We start from the raw sequence: 14,049 nt of genomic DNA on the forward strand, positions 1-14,049 counted from the left end.
TGTTTCACTGTTTTAGCAGTCTGAAAATATTGAAGGTTCACATTCGTAATTGCAAGTGACCTGTATCTGTCTGTAACGTGAATACATCTGTCCTCTAAAATATCACACATGCGCACACTGATGCATTTTTTGCACCTGAGTCACCACCACTAAAAACAAAAAAGTCATAATTGTGAGACAAGTAATGCTATCAGAACCAGCGTACCGTGGATGGGCCATACATGATCAGGGTGAAAAGACCAAGAAAAGCCAGATGTGTAGTTTGAACTGTTTCTAAAGCCACTGGTGTCACTGGTGTTGCTCTCCACTGTTGTGATGCCAGTGAAGTCAGATCTGTGTAGCCACATAATCCTACAATTATATCTGTGTCAGGTTAAGGGAAAAAACCACTCCATTCTGCCTGGTAATGTGTGTTCAGTCAGTGTATAGCCTTTTTCGGCCTAATGAATAATATTGCTTCTAAGACATGGCAACTTTAAAACTGCACAAATTAGTTTTAATAAACTAATTTGGTTTCCTCAGAATTCAGTAAATCTATGAGTGCCCATTGAGCAGCCTGCTTCAAACAATTTGTGTAAATTAAATATCCATCTCAATGTTAAATTCATTTCCTTGTTCTGCATACTTGGCTATGATCATTCAAATTGATTATCCCCATAGAACAATATGGTATTGACACGCCAGGATTATTGTTCTAAGGAAGTAATACAGCAAAGTTCTCACCTATGTGCAACAAGCATTAAATCAAATACTCAGATCTAGATCTACAGATCCAGCAGGTTCCATTTGAAACTGATGCAAAACTTCTTTGAAAAATCAATATCTACCACAAAGAGTACTCAACCTCAACCTCCTGTGAGCTCTGCTGGTGATATTTGCTGAAACATTTTGTAAACAGAGTTGATTAATGTGCGTTGTCGCCTTATTGTATCGACTTACTCCATTTTTGCCCCCCCCCCCCCCCCCCCCCCAGCGACAGTTTGATGAATGCAGATAGTATTGCCCCGCATCTCCATGTTAACATGGGTGGGCGTCCCTCCGCAGAAGGCATCTTTAATTCAGATCTGTCTGCGGATGCCGACTGAAAGAGGATGTGAGAATGCGTGTGTATAATTAAGAGCGTGAGGCGATGCTACAGCGTTACACAGAGACGCGTCCCCTCCCCCCACCCCACACACCACTGCTCCTCCTTGTTGAAACGCATAATGTGGCAAGTGGTAAACCTCTACGTTCACTTTCACCACCTTTAGATTTAAGGTAAACTAAGGCCAAACCCCCAATTAGTTGCTTTAAGATGTAAGATGTTAATGTTAAGATTACGTAGACGCAGCAAGAAAGGGGGGGGGCTTCCTTCCACAATGTCACTACCCGCAGCTCGGAGATTCACGCTAATGTCCCACAGCCAATACTTCACTGGGCTCACGTCTCAAATGAGCCTGTAGAAACTGCAGACGTTGCAAGAAGAGGGTGATATTGTGGTCTCGGGGCCTGTGGTCTATAATGGTGGTTTTTTAATGATGGTGGGAGTGGTATTGCTTCCCTGTAGTTCCTGCAGGAACATCCCCCACTCTTGGGCTGGCAGTGTTACTGATTGCGTTGTCTGTCTTCATTCAAGCCCAAAGCATGCGGGAAAAGGCTAAATAGCTACGTTTCCCAGTAGCGTATCCGTGACGTAGCCATGTTGCTTTCCGTCCCTCCACCCCCCCTCCATCCCCCTCTCCAGCAACCTCTCAGGACCTCACACACGCTCCGTTTTCATTCTCTTCTGAATGCTTGAGCTTTTGCATTGAGCTCGAACCATGTTTGAAATGGCTTGAAAACAAATTCGATCCCACTGGTGACTAGTGCACTTTTAATGATGAACTATTCTCCCCATTCATTTAGCACCCATTGATTTAGCTTGTTAATTAGCCAGATAAAGTATTTAAGTGACTAACTGATGCGCCACGACTTACTGAATGCGTCAAAATTTTCAATAAATCATTAGGAACACACATTTGGCACAGCACTCCAGAAAGCGGACTGATGGTGATTGATGTAGTCGCAGCTGTGAGCCTGTCTAAATGCAAAAAACCTGTTCACCCTCCCTGTTTTATACCCCTTCTCCCATAAAGGCTGTCTCCGGTGCCACTTGCCAGAAGCCGGCGGCGCGTGCTTCGGTTCGGCCCAGGTTTGCCCTTTAATGCACGTCGGAGAGGAGGAAGAACAGGACCATTGTTTGACGGCGGCGGCGTTGAGCGCGATCATCCGTCTCCAGCGGCGAGCCCAACATATCTGCTCCCTCCACCTGTCCTTCACTGACAGTGACAGGTGAGCCCCTCAGCCCCTCCCACCCCATCACCAGAAGCCAGATGCGTGCCTCACCTATACAAGGGGGAGACAAAAGGGGCTTTAAAAAGTAATCATCCGCTGCTTGTGTAGGGAGAATAGGCTTCTCGCTACGTTCAAGCGCTAGTAGTTCTCCCTGGTTCCCTGTGAGTGATGGAATGCTCACGTTAGCATTCTGGGCTAGCCACGGTTTAGCTCCCACTATGCCATCCACACTTCACGGCACAAAAGCAAGCTGACGTGACTCCACTGCCAATGCTAACACACTCCTAGCAGCCACTGACAGCAGGGCTGCTACCAATCCATTTTCTATTATTTACACGGCAGAAAGGATGAAAGAAGCCATTACAGCAACAAAAGGCCTCTGTGTGGTTGTAATGAAGCTTTAAGCCTGCATTAAGGTTCAGTGGATGGGTTAGTTTGAAGTCTCAGATTACGACGCCCTGTTCAATGATGGTCTTTGTCTGGCGTGCATCTGTGAACTACGCAACACTTCTACAGTAATCTTTTCGTGTTTCTTTATGACGTCCAGTGGGGAACACCACAAGAACTTCCAATTGGCAACACCGAGGGCAGCCTCGGACGCCTTCCAGCGCCGTGAGGAGCTCCTGCTGGACAGGAGGGTATCAGCCGAAACCGGCTTGTGTTCAGAGAAGTTTACCAGCCGTGCAGAAGAACAGTGTGGCCACTATTCAGAACCCCGGATCAAAGCCGGCTCTGGTGTGGCGAAGCATGTTCACTTCCAGTGTGAGGAATGCCAAAGGCTGTGCCATGAATGGACAGAAGCTTGCGTGAGCGCCATGGACGTCTGGGTCAGAGGTCAACAGACGCCTCGCCGCTCCGCAGACGGAACTCTCAGGAGGTTTGACGCCAAACCGCAAACGAAGGGTGGTGTATTATCCGGTTTTGTCCTAGAGACTGTAAACACAAGTGACGTTATTTACAGGGTCCCTGCGCATCGGTAATGACATTAGACACGCAACAGCAGGAGGGGGCCGTGAGTGTGTGTACTCTGAACTGCGTCTGCCTGCGTTAACACTGCTCGCATTTTTCTCTCATCTTCTCTGTAGTTGCACAGCGGGAATTCACACTGCACAAGAATCAAGGGCGTCCTGACCACAGGCAGGGTGGAGAAACATGTGCTTGGAGGGGCAGTGGCTGGGTGTGTGTCTGTGTGTGTCTGTGTGTGTAATGGTGTGTAGTGGGTGTGTACCTAGGATTGGGGCTAGATGTGAAGTGATTCAAGTTGATCACTAAAAAAAAAACAACTTTTAACAACAACACACAGAGACAGCGAAGCATTCAAAATCAGATTTTTTCCCCCTTCTGTGTGTGTGTGTGTGTGTGTGTGTGCCTGTGTATGTGTGTGTTGTCCTAGTGCCAAAGGCACCTCACACTCTAATAGTTCCATCAGGGGTCCCATGTGATACAGGTTGCCCATGGTAACCGGTTTAGCTGCAGTCAAAGGGAAGTAATCATCTAAAGAACAGCTTCAACCGCCCTAAACACACCAATTCTGAAAAATGCACTTAGTGGTCTGTGGTGAATCAAATATGACCTGCCTGCCAGTCATGGCTGACGACCTGTGAAACTATGGTCAGATCTTGTTTGGCCACTTCGTGTCTATGACAGACAGCTTTGCTGTCCAATTACGGGCACACCGAGGCAGACCCCTGCGAGGGTCACGTTCAACAGAGCAGAAACACCTGCGCCATACAATTTAATTTGACACGTTCAAGATCCGTGACATTTGGTGACTAGAGGGCAGAGGGGAGTGTTTAATGGCGAAGGATAGGTGTACTGTATACATTAACACACAGAGCAGGGGCCATGTCCATGAGGCCAGTGTGAGAAGTTGTTCGATAGCGAGATGTAGCTAATGATAGGGCCACACAATTAATCTAAAATACATCTAAACCGACATTCAGAACCTCTAACCCACATTATTTTGCCCATCTTGGTCTTTTTCAGTTTTTGGCTTTTAATTATATAATGGAACATATATAGTTAATATATACCTAATAATATTAATACTTTGCCCACTGTTCATGTACTTTAAAAAAGTATTCTACGGCACGTGTAGTTCCTGACACTGCCCTGTCTAGTCAGCAACAAGGAAGCAACTTATTTGCAAATGTTATAATCATATTTGAATATAAACATATGAACTCTTTCATTAGAAAAAAAAAATCCAGCTTTAATACTTGAAAACTTGTCAGTGAACTAGCAAAAAAGACAAAATCGTTCATTACTGTAACTGTAATCAAGGTAAAATGTTCATGTCCCGATACGGAGGCCCCTTGCCAACCAATAACAATGGCAGTGTCACATCTGTCCTGTCATTGGTGCGTAATGTTCATCCCGCAGGTGGGCGGGGCCCATTAGGGAATTCACCACCTGAGGGTCATTTGTCTGTCTATATGTGTTTTGTCTATGTACCAGTTGACTGGTTATTGTGTCCTTAATTTGGATAAGTTCACAGGTTTTGAGTTGGTGTACTTTATCCATTAAATCCTCCATATTCCCTCAGACTGGCGTGATCAGTTCCTTTCCGTTTTTGCATTCCACTGCGCATCAAAGTTCAATCATGATACTGATATATTGATTTGTTCATATCACCCAGCAATAGCTAACGATGTATCCACAAAGGAAGCATCGTACCTGCATTGATAAACTGTAGGTGGCTGGAGTTGAATAAATCCCATAGTGTGGTTGTAGTTGTGCTGTCATGGACATTACGTGCAAAACAAAGCTCATGTTTGGATGGAATCATATGAACTTTAAATGCTGCTGTAAGCTGTTGCTTTCAACATGTCCAAATGACGTTAGCGAAAAAATGCTAGAAAAAAAGGGTTTTGTCAACATTATTCCTCTGCATGTCAAAGTACACAATAACTGTCAAAAGAGTGAAACCAATTTCGCTGCCATTTTTGGAGTGAGTCATGCAACTTCCAAGAAGCTTCCAGGCGTCAGACTGGCAGACAAATGTTTCAAACTCTCAGCTACACAGGAACAGCATCAAGACCAGTACACAGTCAAACACTTACAACTCTCAGCTACACAGGAACAGCATCAAGACCAGTACACAGTCAAACACTTACAACTCTCAGCTACACAGGAACAGCATCAAGACCAGTGCACAGTCAAACACTTACAACTCTCAGCTACAGAGACCAGTACACGGTCAAACACTTACAACTCTCAGCTACAGAGACCAGTACACGGTCAAACACTTACAACTCTCAGCTACAGAGACCAGTACACGGTCAAACACTTACAACTCTCAGCTACAGAGGGACGGTACAGAGACCAGTACAAATGAGTCTCATTTACCAAAGCTCTCTAAATTTGAGATAAACATACAGTTGACATGAATGCCTTCAGAAGTGTGTGTGTGTGTGTGTGTGTGTGTGTGTGTGTGTGTGTGTGTGTGTGTGTGTGTGTGTGTGTGTGTGTGTGTGTGAGGGAGAGACAGAGAGAAAGAGAATGTGTAGTGAGTATAAGAGGCTTATATTATATGTTGCACCTGACATCCTTTGTAACCCACATTAATGTTTCCGTAAATGTCCAGAAGTCTAACAGTGAGGATTAGGGTGTCCATGGTTTGTCTTTTTACAGGAAGTGCATGTCAATGATTCACTGATTATAGAGGAACATCATGCACATTATGTAATTTCATGTTATTTTCTACCATAAAATCAGTTAGTCGGCTACATGAAGTCAGTGTTCCCCACACACTGTAGCTGGACAAAATGAGATTATCTTTAGCAGCAAAGGGGTAAGACACATGGTATATTCAGTATAAGGACGAAAAAATAAGGATATTAGGATGAAAAACAGTAAAAGGACACTATAGCAAACACATCATGTAATGTTAGCTTTGTTGGGTTCCATTAACAACTGCAAAATCCCTCTATACTCACATCCACACAAGATATGACATATTATGACTTCAACACAAAATTCTCAGAATAACTGCAGTGCATTATTAATGACTATGGACAGGCTGAAATGTCTGTAATTTACCCTTTCCTTTAATGGGTTTTATGGCTATAGACTATAATAAACTCATTTTCCACTTGAGGTTCATAGTTTGGGGGGATTGAAAGATGGCAAATGCAGACATTCTTAATTCATATTTATATTCCCAGGAGCGATGCAGAAACATTTTCTCAAACACTTGCCCTGTAACTTTTTTGCAACCATACACTGACTGAAGAGTGTTTTGTCAGCTAAAAGTGCAACCTGCCACAAAATCAGCTTTCTGAGGCCCGTGTTGAAAAAGGAGACCACAGGAACACCTTGGGGCACATGTATTTACACGGTAGCACGAGACAAACAAAATCCAATCTTGAGTTCGTTTATCCTTCCAGGTTCGTTCACCTGGAAGACCTGTATCTTGAAATTAATTAATCTACACACCGGCAGCCTGGAGACTGCAACATGCTGAGAGAGACTGAAAGCATGTTAATTAGAATGGAATGGAAAGAAACAATGCGTCCTTCGCTGAGAGAGGATATTTGGAAGAGATATTGGAGCGATACTGTGTGAAAGGCTGTGTACCACAGAGCCGTGATTTGGTTTAGCCGTGAGAAAATACCGTGTTCGTATGCTTGGGGTTGCAACAGCGCGGTGCGCTGCCTGAATTATTGAAACCGCAATAGGTCCATACATACAGAAAGACTGTGAATGTTATGAGAAACAGTACAGCGACTCCTTCAGCGATTCTGTGAGCAGAAAGCGCTGGACTTGGAAATCTCAGGAGAGTAATTTAAGACCAAACCATTCCAGGTTTGTAGACGCTGGGACACTGGAAAATCTGAAGTGGGAATAAGGTAGTGGAATAGCGGGGGTCCTTTCTCCAAATAAATATCAATACGTCAAACAAATTGGGGTCTGCGTTCCATTTAGACAGTGCAGCGGAAAAATAATGAGGTCGGAAGGTTATTGGTTCTCTGCAGGTGTTTCCTGGGTCAAATTTGTAATTACGGACATGGGGCGAAGTCCCCAAGCACAGCACTGATTAATTGTCCCTGTGCTGTGACTGGTTTGGCAGAGTTACCGCACAACAGTTGCCGTTTCTGCAGGGTGAGAACATTAAGATCTGGACTATCAATGTGCCTTTGGCCTCTTGGTGCAGTTTCGTTGCACCGAATGCCAAGAACAAGCACAAAGACGGTGTTATCTCTGCACCACCCCTATTAAATATCTTGAAGATTTTCCAAATAACCTCTTGCCCAGGACATCGAGTACATGGAAGTTTTAAAGGGATGTGATCAACAGGGTTAAAATGGACCAGTTTATTTGACATCTCTGTCGCACTTTGGAACAAACCATCCCTAAATTTGGGGGCATGAAAGACAGGATGGGTAAAAAAAGGTGTTTCTCCTCCTTATGCTGGTTGCCAGCAGTAGTGCTGTAAACGTACATCTTTAAGCCCCGAAGCTGAACTGCTTAAGCTGTTGATTTAGCCCACGTAACCCAGGCACTTAGCATGCTCTCCACGCTCTTTCATTCTAATCAAAGCTTATCATCAAGCCACTGATGGGTGTCAGGCTCCAGGCATGGCTCTGCCTATAAACAAGCCTTTGCCATTCAGAGCAGTCGAGGACATGCTACAAATTGCCACAGCGTAAGCCACTACCAGTGCAGCTTCATCTGCCGCGAGCCAGCGCGCCTCCTTAAAGTGACCGTAAGGGCGTCGAGAAACAGAATGGACCCCATTGAGGTGGCCTGCACGTGGGTCCCCCCCCCGTTTGCACGATGAACAGACATTATGGGCCGAGCCAAGCGGAGCAGTTTATCGAGGGCATAGCTCATGCTAAACAAGAGGAGGCAGAGATGCATCAGGCAGAGCACGGAACCAAATTTGTTCAGCCACATGGTGAATGAGAGCACCTGGCATCCTCTTTAGCTGCAAGCTCGATATGCAGATGGGCTTTGTTGGGTGTTTACACTGAGTCACTGTGTATCTGTTTACAATATGCAATGGCAAATGTGACATATGTAGCAATCTGCCTTTCAGTACAAAGTCCAACACTGTGTGTGTGATCAAATGGTTAAATTCTGGAGAATTAGGTATTTTTTTGGTGTGAATCAGCTCTGTTTAACATTGGTGAAGGCGGACGTGTTTGGTAATGGCACAACAAGGCTCAAACCCTGCTCCGTTAAACGTTCCTCGAAGTTTCTGAATGGTGTCGCCTTGTGTAGAGATACAGAGGGGGCTGGAAAGAAGGGGAAACCCCTGCATGTTTCATATCACGTCCTTGGGCACAATGGGCTCTTTCACCGCCACGAACTTCTGGGTCCACATGGCTGTCACATCCACCCTCCTTCATCTTTTCTCCCATCCTTTAGTCTCCTCCACTCTGTCTCTGGGGGTGTCTGTTCAACTGGGCCCGGACCCCTACACCCATCCTCAAATGTGCTGCTATTCCACCACTCGTCACGAACATCCATCATTTTTATGCCTCTTGTCCTTATTCATATATTCAGCAGCCCACAGGTCTCCAAACATACCACAACGCTGAATTATGGCACCTGTACTGCGTCTACGTCGCGAGCCTTATGTATCACGCCGAGGCGACTTTGCCAGACACGTAATCTCAACGTTTTCGTCAACGTATCTCACGCACGTTAATGGGACATATATTTCCCGTCTCTGGCGCGGCGTCCCACTGTTTCATATCTCATGGTGCGAATGTGTCAGAGCAGACTTCAGAAGCTAAGCTGCTCCTGTTTCTCTGGTACATCCCCCACACATCCAAGGTTTAAAGCCTACACCAGCAGGGATTTGTGAGAAAGATAAGCTCCATAAAATGGAATATGACCTAAGGCATGGCGGTGGAGGGAGGTTGGGTTAAGCAGTGGATAGCTTATTGCGTATTATTTTATCACGTCAGCTTTGCGTAGGCCTAGAATAGGCTGCGTTGCATTTGAAGTACCAATCTCATTCAAAAATTTACCACATTCAAACCTGTTAATAAGATTATCAAGGATAATCTCCTAATGTTTATAAAAGTCAGCTAACATAACATTGTAGGCTTTTTTGGGCTTGCGTCCCACAAAGTGCCATGATTAATATGTCTGAGCTGATGATTCTGATTGCTCTCTTTGCCAATGAGCAAATCTTGGCTCTCCTGATACTGGCACTGCCAGGAAAACAGAACCCAGCCAGAAGGTGCGCCACAACCACATTGAGCTTTTACTAATAAACCGCTAAGCTACAGAGGAACAGAAATGCCCATGGTAGTACATATTAAAAGCCGCTGTCTCTTTTCTCCTCAACCAGCACTGTCTAACAAATGCATCCACCACTTTGTGCCTTCCTCTGTTAGATGACGCATTATTGTACACTAAGCGCTTGGTGTGGCTATAGGAGCCGGTTTGTCCAGACGAGCTGGCGTGCTCTCCTCTCCTCCGTCCTCTCCTCCGGGATGGTCCAGTCAGAGGAACCCTGAGCACATGTGATAACATTGACCCCACATTCAGGTTTGTCCTTCAATGGGTGCCGCTGATTAATTGGCCGTGCAGTGCAGTCTGCGATTGTTTATGGCTATTCATTGGCCCCGGCATTGTGATGGCCCGTTTAATAAGCTACGGGGTCTCCAGCGGTTCCTGCACTGTAACGTCACCCCCCCCCCCCTTCACCTTCCCTGCCCCCCACCAGCCAAACAACTGGAGCTGGGTCTCATTGGCGTGCGTTCACGCATGCACGGAAGCCTCTCCCCAAAGTCACCCTTTTCTGCCGTCATAAAAGAATCCGTGAATGATAACAGGAGATGGCAAGATTAAACAGAAAGCAAAGGCCTTTTGAAAAGCACACACAAAAAGCCATGAGACACATGCAAAGGGGGAGAGAAGGCGGGGGCTGCTAGAGACACTGCCGTCAGGAAGAGTGCACGCAGTGTAAACAGGAGCCGGACGAAGCTTTATTACGCCGGTACACAGTACAAATGAAATGTCCAATTTTGCCTGTGCACGTTCAGTTTCACTGGGCTTCAGTATCTCTTAATTCAGTAAGTGCATTAACTACTGAACTAAAGCCAAGACTCAGTGTCCACAGATAAAGGGGGACTTGAAACTAATAACACAAGACAAATGTGGACCTAACACAAGACAAATGTGGACCTAAGAGCCCAAACCGAAGCTGAGTGGTACACTTTACATTGTTCCAGGTGAAAGCTGTTATTGTCAGCCTGGTCATAAGAGCTTGTCCACGGTGGAGTGCCAGACAGAATATGCTGTAATGTGATCTCTTCTGGTATTTCCCTCTTTCTTTCTTAGACAAATACTCCTCCACCCTGCCCACCCCTCAACCCCACCCAAACCCCCTCCTGAACCCCACCCCACCCTCACCCGTCAGCTTTACCAGTTAATGCCATTCTGCCCCAGACGACTTTACACTAGGCTTCGTTTGAGGGGGGAGGGGGGCATATTTCGACGGGGCTGCAGCTGCCTCCAAACACGTCTGACTGACGGGAGTGAGAGTTGCACATGGAAATGAGGTATGAATGCTGCCTGCAGATTTGATCTCTGGCTGTGATGAATGGATAAAAATATTGAGGCTCTCAATATTTTCGGGGAACAAGTAGCGTCACTGGTGGGAGAACCAGGCCAGGAACGAGTGGAGTCGTCACTCTGGATCAGACAACAGAAAGGTCCACATAGCGTGATTAGCACAAGCTGCTTTAAGAGTCCACGCGGGGGGAAAGGGCTGTCGTTTGCCCACGGACTGGTGGGGTTACAGCTTTTACTTTCGTCTGAGTGATTAGTTTCGTTAGAGTAATGAGTTTCATTAGTTGGGGGATGCTGAGAGGAATTTGTCCTCATTGGGCACCAGTGGCCTGAATAGACACTGCTTGGCACACACAGGCCCACATTCACTCAAGTGGTGAGAGTCTATCTAGGCATATTCATTAGAGCCTGACTAATAAAATCCAACTACAGTTGACAAATTCCACAGAAATTATGTTTTTTTTTTCCTGAAAACTATACAGCACCGTGTGGTATTTAAACTGGTGAAGTGTACACAGGGGTTAGCTAAAAATACATTTCATAAAAAAATATGAATACATTTTAATACATACATTTTATTATATTAAGCACTACAAAATCAGTTTATCCTCCCTTTGAGCTTGATATCTGCATGTGAAAAGGGTTATTTTTACCAGCGCTTGTTCAAGGCCCTGCAATCATTAACATTTGATTAAACTCAAGAAATCTGACCTCTGTCTACCACAGTTCAACAGAATGTCAGATACGAATCCCTTTCACCAACACACTCAGTGCAGCACAAGAACAATATCAGTACACGAGATTCTGAATCATAACTATTGCTTCACCCAACTCGATTCAATTACAAAGCCTAGAAGCACCGGGGTCTTCTGACAGTAGCCTGCCTCCTGCCTTTAATGCGACTTTAATCGCGGTCATTAAATTGCGGTAACTCATCTTGCTGTCATGACACAATCTATCCGAGATAATTTAATTTAGCATCATTAGAGCAAGGCCACGGTGATCAAGTTTCTCCACAGATGCGGATCGGAAATCTTCTGTATTGTAAAACCGGAGCATTAGTGGTAATGGTGTGCAAATAGTTACTCATATAACTGTCTGTCTCCAAGACTTTGTTGCAGTGAGTCCGCCACAGAGGCACGAGCCAAAGGAAGCGCTCGAGCTCCCGGTAAAGTGTGCAGTGGTTTGTTCCCATCAAAGGAGACTCAAGGACAGACTGCTCAAGGTGACTAGAGAGCAGAACTCTCGATATGCCCCAGGTGTTTTATAGTGCTAAACGCATTATACGGTAGGATATCTGGAGAAAAAAAAAACAAGCTTGAATGGATCTTTCAGGTGTATTACCAGGTACTCCACTACCTGAATGAGGTCGAATGCCTTAAGATGGACAAGTGAGGTTGAATGAAAAATTAAGATAATTCAAAACCTTGACATGCGTACTCAGAACTACGTGGGAAAAAAATGTGAAAAGCAATGTCATTCTATTTGAAATACACCATTAGCTTATGTAGATAGTATTGTGTTTAACAAGAGAGATATGTACCAGCAAGTTCACTAATTCAACAATAATTCAACTCCCTGTCTGTGTATCCATCCACAGCAAGACAGCGAAGCAGTGGGACCGATGTCAGAAGGCGAAGTAAGCGCTACTACATATTCTTGTGCAGTCTTCAGTGAAATTACTCACAAATGACAGCTTAAGGCAAGCCTCTACCTCCCAACGTGTCTGTTCATTTGGATAAACTCTGTCTCGATATATACAGCAGCCTACTTTTCGACCATGCATCAATGCATCAATAGACTATAAATAAGACAACTGCGACAGATACAACCGTGATTTTCACCTGTCAGCTAAAAGCGGCAAACGTTTTCAGCTAAAAAAAAAGTGTTCCCAAACGCCGAAGGAATATTACACATGAACAGCGTCGTAAACAGAAAAATAGGCACTTTACCTGAACACTTTGAGGCGCAGATGTGAAGCTTTGGTCCCACGCGCGCGGTGGAGCGCGCAGTTACCGCACCGTGCACGCGCGGTGGATCTGGGTGAAGCTGCGCGCAAGATTCAATCGCCTTTCTTAAAAAAAGTAATAGGTTCCCTCTACAAAGACGCTCAGTGAAAGAGACCCAATCACGGTCAATAGCTTTTAGAAATCCATGGCAACCGAGAAAACCCTTCACAACTTCACAACGTTGTGACCGGGTTAACACACCCCCTATGACAGCGACATTATCCCCGCGAATAAAACAGCCTGCCGGTAGGTAGGGACGAGGAGGCTGTTCAGATGCATGAGTAAGGGAACACAAGGAATACGTCCTGAGCATATACAGCAGTTTATTTCTTAACCACATCCTAAATATCCTTGGATATTTAGATAATTAAGCATAAAGATTAAAAACATTAAAAAGTAGCACGTGTCGATTAGGCTTCTAAGGCGTGATTCAATTGATTTGATTTTATTTCGATGTTGGGGAAATACTTGCATGAAGTGACTAGTTCATACCAGCAGTGCTATAAGCGTTATGTTTGGTGCTCGTTGGTTTTCAGCACCTCAGACAGCAGCTCCACGCGCTTCTCCACGCTGCCCGAGGGTGAACCTGAAGACGCTGTAACCTTTCAACCTCTCACGTTTGGTTACGCTCCGCATTATCATGGTAATTTCTCGAGCTGGTATGCACTCTGCAAATGTTCCAGGACATTTAAAAGACACTGTTGATCCTAAAATTCCAATGCTTTTCAATACCGTTTGGTGTTACTGGGGTAAATAAGCAGATAAATTCCTATTTTGCGCAGAATTATTCAACTTTCAAACCTTTTTAACAGCATACACCGAAGTCAAAAGGAGATCCATCTGAACTCTATGCAAGTCAGCCTGTAGCTTATTCCATGTTCTATCCTATACGTCCAAGACAGCAAACAAGCAAAGGTAATCAAAACTAATCTAATTTGGGCCAATTTAATCTTATTGAGGGGGCTTACAAGATGACATTTGCCAGCCACAGAACGTAATTGGATCTTTTTATGAAGCTACCTACTCCTCAAAGGGAACTCTCAGATCTAAATTGATTTATTGTCAGCCTGAGGACACCTGTCAGACATAAGGTTCTACTCCAGAGCCAGAGAAAATGATTTCTGACCCCTCAGCTGGGAAACCTGCGATCAGATAGACATGTGATAAAAGAAGGAGGGGGGGGGGGGGTCCTGCC

General features: G+C 45.0%; 1 protein-coding gene across 5 annotated transcripts in view; it reads right to left on the reverse strand.

Moving 5' to 3' along the window:
- The window catches only part of chl1b (cell adhesion molecule L1-like b), a 64,521-nt gene extending 51,503 nt beyond the window's left edge, over positions 1-13,018 (reverse strand). For 3 of the 5 annotated variants that reach the window (XM_077014066.1, XM_077014062.1, XM_077014068.1), the window contains exon 1: positions 12,798-13,018. The gene's annotated coding sequence lies outside the window, so the exon portion shown is untranslated. The remainder of the gene's footprint in view (positions 1-12,797) is intronic. The other 2 variants (XM_077014067.1, XM_077014065.1) reach the window with 1 other exon arrangement.
- Positions 13,019-14,049: the final 1,031 nt, after the last annotated feature.

Source organism: Brachyhypopomus gauderio, chromosome 8 (genome assembly GCF_052324685.1).
Source record: "Brachyhypopomus gauderio isolate BG-103 chromosome 8, BGAUD_0.2, whole genome shotgun sequence".
NCBI classification, from domain to species: Eukaryota; Metazoa; Chordata; class Actinopteri; order Gymnotiformes; family Hypopomidae; genus Brachyhypopomus; species Brachyhypopomus gauderio.